Below are 12,713 nucleotides of genomic sequence, written 5' to 3'. Positions count from 1 at the left end.
CTCACCCTGTTATGTTTCTATACTTCAGCGTTTGGCTGCTACACTCATAAAGTGTTGTTGTTGATGTGTTGTTGTTTTTTTTTTGACCTCTTTACAAAAGTCATCGTCGGTTCTCATCCAACGCTACCTGTAACGTAACCGCAGCCCAACGTCTGACTTGTTTCAGAGACGTTCCGCCTGTGGACTCGGTGCATCGTTTCCCGGTGTTTGAGACGTTTGCATGTGACGAAGAGTGTGAAAGAAATAAAGCCGGGTTGTGTTGCTGCCGCCGAGACATATAGCAAGCTGATGTGGCATCCAAGCTAATTAGAGGATTGCTCTCTCCCTCTCTCTCTCTCTCCCTCTGTTTTTGGCTCATACCCACGCCAGCTCAACCTGTATTAATTGATTGGCTAGTTAATGGAAGTGGAAAGGAGGAGCGCAGTGGGGAGAAAAAGGATGAGGAAGAGGAGTGTGCTGGCCTCAGCTAATGGCCCTTGATTGGGTGTGTGGAGTAAGCATTCTGGTCATAGAATCAGCAGTATAGAAAGCGAGACGAGAAATTAGGGACGGAGACAAGGACGAAGCAGAGCAGAGAAGAGGGGGGAAAGCTTGGAACTGTTTAAATTAGAGTAAATGGTCCTGATATCCAGAAAAACACAGCAAAACTGAACATGTGTGTGTTTGTTTTTCTGAAGAAGATCATTTATAGTCATGTTAAAAACACAAACCCCTAAAGTTTAAGGGCTTAGCATATTTCATGTGCATATTTAAGGACTTGGAGGTCGGCTCTAATATTTCACATAAGGTCAAATTTGAAAGCAAAACAAAAAAAGAAGTGTTTTTTTTATACTGTCTACATTTTAGAGAGTATCTATATAGTTGCTGGGGGAGGACTTGATTACCTCAAAATGAAACAGCGTGGTTTGGAAATTATGGTTTTACATGTCTAATCAATACATTTTGATCCTCATCCAGCTTATTGGACAGTAGCTTAAATAAAAACTAGAACAGCAAACAGTTATCAACGAGCCCCTTGCAGTGCACTCTGTCCCCGACACCCCACCAGCTTGGCTTCACCTTAGCGTCTGGACAGAGTTGGAAGTTTTCAGGAATTAGAATCCGTGTCATGTCATGTTTGTATCCCAGAAAAAAAAAAAGTAAAATTCACTTTTTTGAGCTTTACATCACATTATCATGTTATTCCTGCATCAAAAACACACATGGAGCATTGATTTGATTCTTTCATGCATGTTTGAGAAATCCCTTAATCTCCATGGCAACCGTTCAGCTGTGCAAAATGCTTGGGTGGGCGTAGCCCCGCCTTCCAGACGCAGCTCATCCTTGAAGCTGCAGCTCCCGAACTTAAGAGCTTCCACCTCACAGATCCTCCTCCACTGGGACTCCACAACTCAGCTCCTTCAGACTAGCCAGCAGCAATTAGCAAACACCTGGTGGAGCTGCCTATCAGCTTCTTCTCAGTGAACGCTAGTAAAAACATTGTTAAAGGGTTAATAGAGGCGCCATGTTGTGGTGACTTCCTGAAGGCGGATTTTCATCAAGAGCGTTAAATTATGAAGTCATATTTCCTTTAGTCATATTTCATATATGGAGTATTTTCATAACAACTGAAGGTGACACAGTAACTTGATTATGCTATAAAATGACACTATGTGCTTGGAAAATATGTTGCCCCTTTAATAAATAGAAGTTTCTAGAATTCAACTTGAAAAGTATGAATAAAATAAATACATTTATCTTAAAATGTTTGTTAGAGGCACAAGCATTTATGCCACTGGTACTTTAGCAACATTGAGATGTGCTTAAATTAAAGTTTGGATTTTGTTAAACTGCTATACATAAAGAAAATAAATGCACTGATTTTAAGACCTTTTATACATCTTTACTAAGGGTGCCAATAAATGTGTCCACCCTACTAGAAAAACACCTTTATAAGTTAAACAAAAACCCTCAAAAGGTCAATCCGGGATCTTAATACTTTAGGGAAGAAGCCAAAAATGCTCACTTCAGGAAGGCACAGAATATGGCAACCCGCCAGGGTCTGAGGGACAGTCAACGGAAAGGCAAGTCAGGCACATCAAGCCCATATGTCCCAGGTTGCCTAACGCCCACCGAGGGGTATTATCTATCCAGCTGGATAAATGTTATGCTCACAGCAGACGCCAAGGAAATAAGACTGGTAAATAAACCCGTTTCTTTTTATAACTCTTTCACTTTTTGAAAACTGGCCGATTTAAAAAACAGACTCACTAATGATGGCTGCAGCTGAAAGAGACTCTCCCCCAACCAGCTGGGAGTAGAAATATTCAGAAGTAACTTTAAAAAAAAAAGCTGTCTGAAAGCCTCATATCCAAACAAACAAATATTCTCAAACAGATTTTTGTTTTGTTGTTTGGTTTTGTTTCCAAGAGAATTTTATTTTTTCCTTTTTGGCCATTATAAAACCTTCTTGAATGATTTTACATGAGGCCATATTTGGAGACAGCATTTCATTATTATTATTGCTTCCAGCACCGTCACTTTCGGTGATGGGGAAGTGGAGAAAGCATCATGATTAGTCATTTCAGAGAGGTGGAGGTGCGGGAACCGCCGCTCGTCATTAGGACTCCCAACACTCGGACTAATTAGAGGAGGACAATCAGAAACGACGGTGGGTTTGAGTGGCTTTTCCATGAATGCACATTTCTTATGTCCAAAAATGAGCTTTATCATTTACATTTATTTATAAATGTAATTTGTTATGTGTTTGTGTCATCTGCACGGCGGTGTGAACATATTTATAGCGTTCCACCTAAACTTACAGAACTGGGGCGCAGCAGTGATGATTCCAGCACTATTGCGTCAAGTCATTTTTCTTCTCCTGACATAGGCCGACATGCGAAGCCCAAATTCTGCACCAGTCCCAGTTTTGCAATAAACACATAAAGTTATCAGTGCGCATTTGTGAAGCATGCGACAGGGACGGAAGCAACAAAAGTTGACTACTTTTTTTTTTTAAAGCTTTTTTGTGTCGCGCAGCTAACCTGTCTACGAGCTCGAAATGTCGCGTACTCGAATTCTGACTGTCACCTCATTACGCAAGTATAATAGGAAACGAATGGAGAGGGAGTGACGTCCTTAAAACTGCAGTGTGTAACTTTAATAATTTTTTTTCATATCTGTTGAAACTCATTATGTTGTGACAATATGTTATGAGAGATAATCCAGGGGGAAAAAAAACTATATCCTCTGCCTTCTCCTAACTTAACTAGAAACAGGGGGCGGGGCTTGGCGCTGTCAATCACCCTCAGTGTGGTCATTCCTACCTCCACCTACTGCTTTTGCTCTCTGCTAGCAGAGCCTGTTTTGAATGCCAAGGCTAGTTAGCATGGCTACCGGTGACGGTGGAAAGACGGTTTTCCAGTAACAGTAAATGTTTTCTCCATTAGCACACTGAACACCAAATACACAAGACTGATTAACAGCACTAAGACCCTCCTCCTGGCTCTGATTGGCTGTTTCTGACTGGAAGCAGTGCATGTCTTCAGATGGCAACAGCATCTCAGGGAGGAGGTGGAGGAAATCGATCCATCTCATGTTACTCTTGTCACAACATGATGACGGTTTTAGCAAAAACAGACAAAACGTATTTTGTCCACTTTACGTAACTTTAATGTTACATACCGCAGCTTTAAAGAGCAAAGGGTAAAATGAGAAGACAAGGTGGAAATTAACTTAAAGTTCAAAGGAAACAAGTCAATGACCGATCCAACCAACTACATAAATCCTAAAAAAAAAAACAGAGTGAGGAGGAAGAAGACCAAAAATACGACAAAGGAGAGTGAAAAACAGCTGATCAGAAGAAAAGAGTAAAATAAAATATGGAGGTATTGATGTCAGGAGAGAGAGAGTCAGGAGAGAGAGAGAGAGTCAGGAGAGAGAGAGCAAGAAAGAGAGAGAGAGAGAGAGAGAAAGAGAGAGAGAGAGCAAAATGGCAAACAGGACACGTGGAGAGGAGCCAGAAAGAAATTGAATGGGTGGAGGAAGGTGGAATGGAGAGAAGTGAGGCAGCGAAAGGACAGGAGGGAGAGGAGAGCAAACATAAAGGTGGGACCTGGGGAGAAAGGAACAGCATGTTCTCATTGTTCCCAGCTCCAACCCCACAGACCACTGGCTGGACTTTGGATGAGCTCCGACCATCACCGTCGGTTTGAGTCGAACGCTACGTTATGATCATATACAGCTTTTTATTTTTCTGTTACTTGATTATCTTATTTTAAACACATCATTCCTTCCAATAGTGTTTGAATGTTTTCATGAAACACTCGGATAATGAAGGTTAAAGCAACACAAAAGGTTAAATCTTCCTTGAAAATGGGATGTAACAGTTGGAAACCTTTTTGGAGGGTTTCATTAAGACCCTGACCCAGCTTCAGTCCTTATAAGCAAGACCGTCTCTCTGTGCGCATTAAGTAGAACAAGCCACAGACAAAACTTTCCTCGCGTCTTCTCCTCCTGCTCCCCTGTTGACCCTCATCTTTTTATAACTTTCTGTCCTCCTCGGCTTTACCTCGGTGTTATCCTCCTGGCCTCCTTCTCAGCTTCTCTGAATATCTTTTCATCTTCCTTTGCTCTCTTTTTCCAGAAACTGCACAAGACCTTTCAGAGGAAGTTTAATTAGTTCCAGGAAAGAAACTTAATAAGTTGGTTGAATCATTATTTGTATTAGACTTTAGTATTTATCCAGAACACACTATGTTGAAGTACTTTTGTTCAACAGGAACAAGTAAGTTGGTTACAGTTGATGGAAACCTGTCTGAGGATATAAAACCCTTGAGACAAGGTTGGAGGAATTCCTTACTGAAGGACAATGTTCCCAAATAAACCACCAGACAGAGAAATGGTTATTCATGCGTTTGAATAGCAGAATCAGTAAAACCTCCCTCTGAACTATGGAAACCCCAGGAAGCCACTGAGGAAAAACAAACCAGAACACAATTTAAAAAAAAAAAAAAACCTAAATCTTGAAAAAAGTGAAAATGTGCTCACTTGATCAAATCGATTTATCGCCGAGCCACAGTTGGTCATAAAAGTGGTAACGTCACAGAACGGCTTGGAAAAAAAAATCAAGTGGTGTGATTACTGTAGCTGTAAATGGGGTTCACTTTTAGCACAGTTATGATCAACTTTAGCTCACAGTGAAATGTTTTATGCATCAGCAGAGCTCCACATTTATTATCCTAAAGTGAGTGCTTCAGCTGCCGTGACAAGTTTCCATTTTTAAAATTCCCTTTCCCCCTATAGAGAGCCTTTTATGAAGGAAATGATGAATGAGCGAACAGGGTGCTGCTTCCCGATTGGTTAAAAGGTGAATGCATCATTTAGATGACACACTCTTCCTCTCTCTCTTGCCGCTGCCCTCGCTTTGGAGCTGGCCGACTGCCAGCCACTCCCATTTAGTCAGGGCGCCACCTTACCCTTCATGCCTGTTTTTCTCAATGAAGCCTTTACTCTGGGGACATTTGTGGCACGTAGACTGTTCTGGAGTGATACACCGGCGCAGAGGACTTATAGACTTTGGAGTCCTGATGGCTTTCAAATGCGTACTGCTGAAAACGCCACGCAGAAAGATCACATGCTGGGATTCGAACGTGATATCACAATACAATGGTTGTTCGCCTAAAAGTGTCAAAATCAAGGATCGAACCAACAATTAAAAACGTAGGAAGCAACTAAGAATGTGACAAACGAGGTGGGAAAGAGGAACCAACTCTATCGGGTCACCATGCAGCCTGTACAACTTTGAGAAATGTGTCATGATGCTCAGAGTTAGCTAGTTATGTGTACTTGGTTCAAATGCAAAGAAAACATTAAAACATCAAGTTTTTAACCAAACAACACACCAGGTTGAAACAAGAGATGAAAATGTGATTTCTCATCATGATGAAGAATTTGTTATTCTGTTGGTCCGTTTCCCGTCCGGTTTCAGAAAAGAAAGCTTTTCTGAAACCGATCCTGAGCGTACGATTTTTTTTAAAACAATATGGCGGAGATATTTGTTTTTATAAATATCCGAAACCTATAGAAAACCTGAAGGTTGAGGAAAAAAAGAGAGGATAAGAGAGTCCCTGGGCCTCTGGAGGATTGTGTGCATGAATGGTTAAAGAGCTCTCTCCCAAGGGAGTAGCTATGCCATTACAGAAAGTCAGCAGTCACCAAAGACTATTAGCTAATTGATAAGATTTAAAGTGTTGGCAACTGTGAGGGCGGTCCATAAAAAAAGAAAGAAAGAAAGAAAGAAAGAAAGAAAGAAAGAAAGAAAGAAAGAAAGAAAGAAAGAAAGAAAGAAAGAAAGAAAGAAAGTAATTTGGTGTTGTTTTGAAAGGAAAACATTCAACATTTAGGCTTAACATCCGAGCAGAAAACAAGAAAAGCACAAAAAAAAGGACAATAATTTTAGCATTTATGGGTAGCTCAATAATACTGAGAGTCCATTTACAAGCATAGTGGACAAAAAAGTGCTGAAAATGCAAAGCTGCTCTCACAAGCAGAAAGTGCACAGGGTTTAATGGAAATTGTATGGATGAAGTAGCCAAACAGCCCCTCCCTCCGCCAGCCACTGTGGAGGCCATCCTCCAGAAATCCTTCACATCGAAGTCCTCCACTTGATTTACAGCACCTTTACTGTAATATGAGGTACCTGCGTTTATATATATATATATATATATATATATATTTTTTTTTTTTTTTTTACATACAGTGTAAGTGTAGATTACCAGCCGCTGACTAAAAGAGCAAACAGAGTGAGGACAAATGCAGGGGTTTAAAAGCTCTTCATTTCTCCTCATCTGTGTACATGGGCTAATATATTTATTCATATATGGCCATGACGACAGTGGGCATTAATGCATGAAGAACATCCACTTCTCCCTGTACAGTTGTGTGCTTGTTTGAACTGCTGCCTTGTGCGTGGTCCGCTCCGCAGAGAGAACCGCCGAGCTCCCAGCGGATTTCTCCTCATTAAAATAAAGGATGAATCAATGATTTCTAAAACTTCTATTTATCCAGCCACAGGAAATTGCTGAGCTTTCAGGGTTTTCTTGCAGAAACGCGTTACAGTTTTCTGCTACAGATTTGTCACCATCACATCTTACATGTGGAGTCATGATTCAGAAAAAGAAGAATTAAAAATAATAGAAATGAAGCGACAACCACAGAGCACACTTGGTTGATTTACAAAGTTTACATCAGGTTTAAATGATAAAACAGTTTAATTCATCAACCGGAAATAGAATATTGTAAAACTAGCTGCGTTTCCATAATTACCCAATTTGACATTTTTAAAATTAATTTTGCTTAATGGAAGCACGCCAATTTAAAAAAAACAAACAAACTTGTTTTTCGATAAAAAAAAAAAGAGGTTTTGTCACTAAAATGAGGTGATTTTTTTTGGCCGTATGAAATTGGTTTATTTTAGAAAAGTCCAACAGAAACAATTTCTGGCATCACACGAGTCACATGCCTAACAACTGGATGTTGCTGCTGCCGCAAACCACGAAGAAGAGGAATAAGACAGGAAGTGGTTGGAGGATCATGGTATGTTTTTTTTAATGACTTATCTTCACGTGTGACTCTAATTGTGTTTCTTTTTTTAAGAAAAACACCATAAATGCAAAATTGTGTTTTTGTCGACATTAGCGGAATATTTAACAAAGTTTTGTGCACATTTGTAATGGAAACACAGCTACAGCTGACCCACCACAGCAACACTGACAGTTTACTGGCAAACAGATCATTACTGCAGCCTCTTCCATCCTTCATCCAGAGCTGAACAGTTGATCTGTGGTTAAGTGTTGGCAGGATGTTCACATTCACACACAGGTATTTCGTGGGACAGATGAAACTTCCAGCTACCTTAGCAGTGTGAGATTTTTTTTTTTTTTTTAACAGGCATAGCTTGAACATCATACATACCTACGCATGAGATACATTTAACTTTAATGGATTATTTTCTAATTTAATCCAAGAGCTACATTTTTAAACATTCCTGTGGCAGCTGCTGGGGGCCGTAGAAGACATAGCTAGGGAGGGAAAAAAAATTGAGGTAGGTGAAGTTTTAACTTTTACATGTAAGTTTTAGGAGGCAAATATATGTAATAAATAAATAAATAAATAAATAAATAAATGTCCAGAAAAAAATGCAGGCGCTTTAGCACCTCCTAGTGGCTACCTGTGCACAGCATTGGCACACACCTTTTATACACGGTTCAGATCACGTGGGGGAAACCCCTCCCACTCCAGTATATGTCACGCCCCTACCTGCCGGGGTTGCCACTCACTCCCTGCATCCTCCATTTTGCTTTTACGAAACGGCCACTGAGCCGGCGCTCCATTTTTCTGCAGACAGCCTCGTCAGTGGACGACGTTAGAATTTCCTTCCAGGAGTTTTTAGCCAGTTGACAACTTTTGTAGTTATTTAGTGAAGGATCGTGCAAATGTACAGAATTTTTCGCCATCTCTAATAAACATTCCTCAAAAGTTCCCATGTTGCCTGTGAATGCAAAAACCAGATAGTGGAAGTGGACTGACTGAAGCGAAATATCAACGTAGCTGTCCGACCGCATTCCTGCATAAAACGTGCCATAACTCAATTTGATCAATCACACAACGGCGTCGCGCAGTGTTCTGTCAGAATAGCTCAATCTGGGCTTGGTGTGGAGAACGGGAGGCGGACGCCTCACTGTGAATAAAATGACGTCATTTCCGTCATAAGACTACATTGATGAGAGACAACTTCAACACCTCAGATGAAGTATGTTGGAGTCTTTAGAGACACATGTAACAGAGCAACAGTAAGTCTGGAGAAGCTGCAGAGATTCAGAGATCTGGTGTCATTTATAGGACTGAAAAATTCAAGTTTGAAGAAACAACATATTGACAATATAACTATTTATTTATTTAACAAACTGTAAAGTAGTGTCACAAATTGAAATGTCTGCAGGTGCAAAGGCGGTAGAGACACACTACCAAAGACGACCAGAATTATAGCTAAAGACTGAACTACACAGGATTGGCTCTGGGAATATTTAGGTGCACACTTTTCAGGTTTTAATCTGTAGAACCAGGAGAAACATGTATCCTTCAAAATTAAGCAACACATCATGACAGTCTATTGTAAAACGTACAACAAAATACACAAAAGTTTGTGGTTACAAAACAGTAAAAATGTCAGTCTCTTTCAGATTTGTCATAAATTCATAATGAGCAAATAATCCTGGGAGGTCCTCTCCAGAACACACTGTGCCATGAAAAAAAAACACAAAATTGCGTACGAATGCCATTTATGTTTTGGACAGCTGACGTTTGGCTAAAACTGCATCAAGCAAACAGAAACTGATCAAAATGACTTTTGAAAGAAAGAAATCAAAGTGCTGCAATGATGCTTTCAAAATCCAACAATCGATTTAAAATAAAAGCACTACCTTTAAAACGTGTGTATAAACATTTTCTGGCATATTCCAGATGAAATGAAGAGTGGGCCAAAACCTCAAAGCAAGTATGTCTGACACAGGATGCAGTTATTAAGTCTTTGATGTTGTGAGTGTGTCAACAAGAATACTGCATTTCTTAAGGACTCTGCATTTTTGCTTAATCTGTATTATCAGTTGCACTATTTTATTTTAAGCCTGCATATCTGTATCCTTAATATCTGCATTGATTAAAGTTGAGAACAGCAAAGAAAAGGGAAAAAAATTAAGATGTATTTTGACTTTAAATAGAATCGGATGTCTTTTTTTCTCAGTACAGTGTAGATACATAACTGCGGTATTTATGTCCACGTCGGAAACAAACTGATCCTGAAAGAACTCTGCTCACACCTGGTGGTAATGGGAGGTATTGCAAATGCAAAACTGAGTTTTTATGTTACATATTTATAAGGTATGAAAAGCTATCAAAAAAAAATCCAACAATTGGATGAGAGCATATATTAGACTACATATATTGTCAGTTTTTAAATAAATGATATCACTCCAAATTATAATGTATTTAAGGTATATTTTAAGTAACCCACAAATTTACCCAATATATTTTAAGTACAGTTGAGAGTCTACCTTAACACACACTCACACAATATTAATAGCAATTTGCAACAGAACTTTATTAGAGATTGACAATAATACAATATAAACCTACCAAAAGACACTTTCTCCAAAAGTCACCACATAGAAAAACTTTTTAAAGATATGCTAATTAAGTAATCAAATGAAGTCTATCCAAGTACACGTTAAGTTTATTAAGTTGTCATATTAAACAAACATAAATATCAAGTTAATCTGATTGCGTGTAACAAATGAACTCAACTGTTTTAAGTTGGAGCTATATTCTGTTTTTTCAGTGTGTTTTCCTAAAAAAACAGAGTTTATTTATGGAGTACTTGAATGGATTGAGATCGAACAGTTTCATTGTTAATTTCTTTAAGATGCCTTTTTTAGTCAAGAACAAATTGCATAATTAAAAATGTAAGCACACTTTCCTGCTTCAATATTACAAAAAATTAAGTTATTTTAAACTGACCTGATTTGTATTACACAACTATAAAAAGAAAAAAAAAATAGTGTTTTTGATTATTTTACCAAACATACATGTTTATAATTTTTTTTTTTGGGGGGGGGGATGAAACGAGGTCACGCAGAAAAGCTGATAAAGCTGAACAATAAACTTTATGATTTCACATAATATTTGTATGTGCTGACACCTAGTGGTGTACCTGAATATGACACAGTCACTGTACAAAATTAGATTATGTTAAGAGCTACAAAGCTCTGCATGTTTACGTCTCAATACTATTCAGCAGACAATGACTGAAAAGATATTCTAGCTAAAGCAACATAAAATAAAAAGACTATTTTTTAAATTACTCTGCAGACAACTTTAAAAAAATACAGTATATTACAGTCGAGTCACAACTGGATTCTCCATCATTATTGTGCTCCTCAATCTCTTCCCACCATAGAGTATCTGTTATTTCTCATAACTCTTTCACTTATGGATGAAAACTTCTGTCACTCCCCTCCTCCCCCCCAAATCTACTCGGCTCATATTGTTTATCTTCCTCTCTTTGAAATAATAAAAATAAATAGCCATAAAAATCTGAATTTATCACATTGTACAATTTCTTAGAAGGGTATAACACATTTTCATTGTATAGTCTCAGTTTTAAAATGTCAAAAATCAGCTCATTTTACCTTTTCAAATTTAAAACAGAATGAATTCAAATAAATTATGGTAGATCTATTTACATGAATATAATTTAGTTGGTTTCAGGGTGTGCTGTGGTGGTGCAGGGGTTAAACCCAACCCACATATGGAGGCCTTAATCCTCGTCGCAGGTTCGATTCCCGGCCTGCTGAACTCTGCAGCATGTCGTCCAATTCTTGTTACCCTGCACTTTCCTGTCAATTCACTATCAAATAAAGGCCAATAAAACATAAAGAAAGTAATAACAATTTAGCTGGTTTTGTTTTTAATAGCCAAACACAAGAAATTAAATATAAATTAAACAATATTTTAATTACCCCTTAAATGTCGCCTCAAAAACAGTTACATGCAAGTCAACGGGTCCATGAAGGCACCGGTGACCTAAAAACACAGCTGGTTAAAATAGTATTGACAAGGTAGTAAACACTGTCAAAAGCGAAATAGGACTGTAAAAGTTATTATTATTATTTATTTTTTTTTATTTAAGAAAAGTATTCTACCTCGACTTTGAACAAGTTACTGTAAATCTAATTACAAACACCGCCGGCCGCAACCTTTTGGAAGCAGCCGCTTGTAGACTCTGAAGTCTGAGCTCGTCGTTTTTACACGACGTGAACGGAGCGCGTCGCCGACCCCGTCCACCTTGTTCGGACATCTGAGGCGCGTCGCTGAGAGGGGTTTTGTATTCCTGTCCATCATGTGGGCAGCGAGCCCACTTGCATCAGTCACACTGGTCTGTGTGTCAGCATGACGCATTTAGACCTGCATCACCTTGTGCGCGCGCGCACACACACACACACACACACACACACACACGTCTGTATTTCTACCCATATTAGGACTTTGAATTGACTTCCGCTCATTTTAGTAACTAATTTAAATGAATGAACACATTCAGAGTTTGATAAAAGGTGTCAGGCTACATTTGACTGATTACCACTAAGTCACAAAGGTGGACATAGGGAGCCCTCTTGTGTTGATCTGTATAACATGAACCTTATCTACTAAGGAAAATAAATAAGACCTTTTTATATATTAGAATAATGCCATATTTACCTATGATTTAGAAAAACAACAAAGAAAATAACTTATCACTGTTCATTCAACTTTTTTTTTGCACTTGTTCAAATGGAAGATATAATGTACCTGCTACTTGTTTGCAAATATGAAGAAAGTATTTTTAAAAGTGCATTAAGATGTTCCGGTAAAGTTATTAAGAAAGTGTTTTGTCTTAGTTCCCAACGCAGCAGATGTAGCCAGATTCTGTTGTTTTTGTTTACGACTAACGCTTGATGCATTGTCATGGAATTCATGAATTTATTTCTTTTTGTAGATAAATTACATCCTGGAGTTTATTTTTGCAATGAACTCAGCAAAAAAAAAAAAAAAAAAAAAAAGGGGAAAAAAAAAAAAAAAAAAAAAAAAAAAAAATTTTTTTTTGTTTTTTTTTTTTTTTTAAAAAATATTTTACCAAC

The sequence above is a fragment of the Poecilia latipinna genome, unplaced genomic scaffold, assembly GCF_001443285.1.
Source record: "Poecilia latipinna isolate Pla-1442-1.1 unplaced genomic scaffold, P_latipinna-1.0 Scaffold1876, whole genome shotgun sequence".
In the NCBI taxonomy this organism is placed as follows: Eukaryota; Metazoa; Chordata; class Actinopteri; order Cyprinodontiformes; family Poeciliidae; genus Poecilia; species Poecilia latipinna.
The sequence above is the reverse complement of the archived record's forward strand: the minus strand, read 5'-3'. Positions refer to the sequence as shown.